Raw genomic sequence first — 5,000 nt, 5'->3', positions numbered from 1 at the left:
TATTATTACTGGCACGGCTATTATAGTTATGAACATTACCAAATGCAATATAGAATAAAAGATAAAATCTCCGAAAGTCAAGGAAAAGATGAGATCTGCCGTGCTAGTAATTGACTCTTTCATTGCTACTTGTTGAATCATCCGTGAGTAGAGACAATTAACTAAATTCATCGGCGCCAGTAGATTAATGTTTTGTGTTGACATCATGTTCTTTCTCTTCTTCCTCTTACTATTTCTTTTATTTTATTTTTCTTATTTTTCTGCTTAAATTTTACTTTCTTTTTTTCTTGATTATTATTAGCATAGGTAGCTGGGAGGAACTTCCTTCCTTTTCTTCGTTCTTGTCTTACTGTTAATATTATCATTAATATTATTATCATCATCCTCATCATCATAATCATGTTGTTTTGTTATTAATATTGTTATTATTGTATGAATGAATATGAATATCTTCATAATACAAGAGATGTGTTTAACGGGTTTCGATTATATCTTCGTCAGAAATAACTGAAATACGAAGATACAGTCGAAAGCTTTGAAACCCATCTCTTGTATTGTGAAGATATCCATTCTCATTTATACCTTTTCTACTTTTGTCAACATGAATACGGTTCATTGTCACTATTAGTAGTAGTAGTAGTAGTAGTAGTAGTAGTGGTAGTAGTAGTAGTAGTATGGGGCCGCGGTGGCCGAATGGTTAGAGCGTCGGACTCAAGACTGTCACGACAGCAATCTGAGTTCGAGGGTTCGAGTCACCGTCCGGCGCGTTGTTCCCTTGGGCAAGGAACTTCACCTCGATTGCCTGCCTAGCCGCTTGGTGGATAAGCCAGCCCAAATCAGTACTGGGTAAATAGAGATGGTGACTCGAAAAAAAAAAAAAACGGGCGGAAGGTAATGGCAAACCACCGCTCTAAATTTCCAAGAAAATCATGGAAGCCCATGATCGTCAAGGCCGCGGTGACCGAATGGTTAGAGCGTCGAACTCAACACTGTCACGACGGCAGTCTGAGTTCGAGGGTTCGAGTCACCGGCCGGCGCGTTGTTCCCTTGGGCAAGGAACTTCACCTCGATTGCCTACCTAGCCACTGGGTGGCCAAGCCAGCCCAAGTCAAGGGCTGGTCCCAAGCCCGGATAAAATAGAGAGAATGATTACCTAAAAAGGTAACACCGGCACTCTCCGTGGAAAGTAACTGGGGACCCTACCACGTACTCACTCCAAGAGCATCACAACATGAAAACTACAATTACGTATCACGCTGTGACCACGTTGTTCCTTAACATGAACCTACCGTTAAAAGAAGAAGTAGTAGTAGTAGTATCATCATCTCATTATTGTTATTGTTATTATTACCATTAACATAATTCTCATTCTTACCAGCTTTATTTTACTATTATTATTATTATTATTATTATATCGTTATCTATTACTATTACTATTATAGATATTACTCTTATCTTTATTATTGTTATTACAATTTTTAGCATTATTATTACTATAATTGTTACTATTATTATTATTACTGTTATTATTGCTTTCATTATTATTATTATTATAATTTATTTTATTGTTATATTATCATTATTAGTTAGATATAGTATCATTAGTTTCACTATTATAATCATTGTTATTATCAATAATTTGCATTGTTATTGTCATTATCAATGTCGTTATTATTATCATAATTAGTATATAGCAGTAGTGTATCTTAGTTTATATTTTGTATCATTGTCATAATTTATTATCTTTTTTATTATTATGCTATTATTATTATATATCATTATTATTACTTTTGTTGTTTTGTTTATTATTATTATTATTATTATCATTATCATTATTATTATTATTATTACTATTATTATTATTGTTAAAATCGTTAATATTATTATTACTGTTATTATTATCATTTTTATTATTATCACTATTATTATTATCATCATTTTTATTATTATCACTATTATTATTATCATTGTAATTCTCTTTATCATGTCATATCCATTATTATCAATAATGAGCGTTGTTATTTTCATTAGAACGATCATTATTATTAGCATCATCATCATCATCATCATCGTCATCCTCATCATTATCATTGTTATTACTATCATTACTATCATTGCTGTTATTATGTTATCATTATCATTGTTATTACTATCATTACTATCATCATCACTGTTATTTTGCTATCATCATTCTTCTGCTCTGCTACAACTACTGCTGTTGAGAGTGTGAAATCGCGTGAAAGTTTTGAGAGGAACAGGTGCGAGTGATTAAGACAGACTGCATTTCAGTAATTAATAGTTAACATCATATACGACACCGACATACACGTGCAGACAATACATTCACACACAAACCTGTACAGACATTAAAAAACTAGAACTGCTTCTATCCGTACACATGCATTAACAATTACGCACAAATATATTCAGACACACAAGCTAACAAACAAGCACACACACACACACACACACACACACACACACACACACACACACACACACACACACACACACACACACACACACACACACACACACACACACACACACACACACACAATCAAACCTACAAGTCACACAAACATACGCACAAAAATTTCACCACTTGTCACAACCTCAATCTCCATCCCTAAATGCCCATTGCTTCCAGCTGTCCTTTCCCACATATGGAAGCAATAGAAAAACAACACATATTCGATTCCTGCCTGTCATTACCACTACTACCAGCTGGCTAAAACATTATTCTGTCTGCCTCCAGCTGTTGCTTCCCCATTTAAATCAGCGACCAGCTGGTGAACCTACTACACCTCTCTGGCTTGGTGTATGTTGTTCATGTTATTATCTTTATCATCTCTCTCGTTATAGTTATTGTGATGCTAAAAGTCAGCAGTAAAATATTACAGGCTGAAATCCTATGTTAACATCTGAATAAAAAATGGAAAAAAAATGTGTTCATACATAAAGTGGGTGAATATGAGATGTTTAGTCAATGTTTAGTCATTAGTGTCAATGATACTCGTGCATTGCTCTCTTTAACACGCTGATTAATGTCAAAGTTAAAGTTATCAAAATCACATCATGATAATTATAATGGAGATATTCATAAATATTGATGTATGACATTTTTGTCTGACTTCATAAAGATGACGAAATAAAGATAAAGATGATGACGATAGCAAAGATGAAGATGATAATAATACATATGATAAGGATATCAATAAGGCTAAGGATAATGATAATGAAAGTAATAACAGTAACGGCAATAATATTAATAACAATGGATACAATGATGATAAAATAATATCAATGATAATAATAATAATTTTAATACTGATAATAATAAAAAATTACAATAATAATAATCATGATATAATAAAGATAGAAGAGATGATAATATTAATGACAATTAAAATAAAGATAATGATAATTATCGTCCAATAATAACAGTAACAACAACAAAAAACAATGGTAATGATAATAATAATAGTAATAAATATAGTAATGATTATGATAATGATTAAAATTGTAATAATATTGGTAATAATAACAGTAATATTGATAAAAATTATAACAATAATTATAATAATAATAAAAGGTAATCATAATAATAATGATAATGATAATGACGATGATAATTTTAATTATGATAACAATAATCATTATAAAAAAAATGACAATATTATAATGATAATAATAATAAATTGTGATGATAATAGTGATAATAGTAATAATAATAATAATAATAACAGCAGTAATAACGGTAATGACGATGATGATGGTAATCATAATCATAATGATAATAAGAATAATAGAATAAGAATAATAAAAATAATAAATGCTAATAATAAAAATAATAACATCAATAATGCTATAGTAGTTATAATGTTGATACTGATGATGATGGCAATAACAACAATAATGATGATAATGTTAATGATAATGATGAGAATAATGATAACAATGACAGGCATAATTATAATGATAATAATATCATTGTTGATAGTGGATATGATAATCATTATCATTATCATTACTATCATTCTCGCTATTGTCACTGAGTTATCATCATTATCATTATTGTAATTATTATTATTGTGATAATTATCATCATTACTGTTATCACTATTATTATTGTTGTTGTTGTTGTTGTTATTGTTATTATCATTACTATTAACAATATTGTTATTATTATTGTTGTCATTATTATATATAATGTACTCACTATATATTATATTATTGTGATGTGTATTATATTATAATAATATTATTATATTATTTATTATACATATTTTATCATTATAATTGTGCATTATTTATCATTACATTAATCTACTATTATATCATCTTATAGTTAGTAATGTGTACTTTATGTATTATCATCATCATTATTATGTACATTAATTCATGTGCTAGTTATTATATATTATCATCATTATTATCCTTATTCTATCGTATCTATTATTCATATTTATTATCTTATCTTCTATCATTATCTATCTATCTATCTCTTCTCTTTCTCTATCTATATCTATCCATCTATCTATCATATATCTATTCTCCTCTCTTTTTATCATCTACTCTCTTATCTCTTCTCTTCTCTCTTTCTCTATCTCTCTATCATCTATATCATCTCTCTCTCTCCTCTCTCTCTCTCTCTCTTCTATCTATCTATCTCTCTCTCTCCTCTCTCTCTCTCTCTCTCTCTCTCTCTCTCTCTCTCTCTCTCTCTCTCTCTCCTCTCTCTCTCCTCTCTCTCTCTTCTCTATCTATCTATCTATCTATTATCTCTCTCTCTCTCTCTCTCTCTCTCTCTCTCTCTCTCTCTCTCTCTCTCTCTCTCTCTCTTTCTCTATCTATCTATCTATCTATTATCTCTCTCTCTCCTCTCTCTCTCTCTCTCTCTCTCTCTCGCTTCATCTAGCTGCCTCCGAAGTAGCAGTGGGAATAAATGGCTTCCCATGATGCCTGGAATCCCCTGGAAATGTGTTGTGTTCTCGATT

The sequence above is a fragment of the Penaeus monodon genome, chromosome 43 (genome assembly GCF_015228065.2).
Source record: "Penaeus monodon isolate SGIC_2016 chromosome 43, NSTDA_Pmon_1, whole genome shotgun sequence".
Classification (NCBI taxonomy): Eukaryota; Metazoa; Arthropoda; class Malacostraca; order Decapoda; family Penaeidae; genus Penaeus; species Penaeus monodon.
The sequence above is the reverse complement of the archived record's forward strand: the minus strand, read 5'-3'. Positions refer to the sequence as shown.